This window comes from Penaeus monodon, chromosome 20 (assembly GCF_015228065.2).
Source record: "Penaeus monodon isolate SGIC_2016 chromosome 20, NSTDA_Pmon_1, whole genome shotgun sequence".
NCBI classification, from domain to species: domain Eukaryota; kingdom Metazoa; phylum Arthropoda; class Malacostraca; order Decapoda; family Penaeidae; genus Penaeus; species Penaeus monodon.
The window spans coordinates 12,310,992-12,311,266 of NC_051405.1; positions in this window are offsets into that span (position 1 = coordinate 12,310,992).

The window sequence follows — 275 nt, forward strand, 5'->3', positions numbered from 1 at the left end:
AGTCTTATATGTATATATATTTTTTTCTCAATTTTTGAGTAACATCGGATTGTTATAATTGCGAATTGCCCTTAATGACACTGTTAGCGTGAAGCGCACGGGCGTTACCTTCCAGGTGATATAATAGGATGATGATGGTAGGGGTCATGGGATAATTTAGCCACGGGAATTTGGAAGGTAATTTGTCAGGTTATCTACACCAGGTAAGTTTTGAAAAGCACGAGTGTTGGAATTATTAGAAAGAAAGGAGAGGGAAGTAAACACTGAAAAATCAA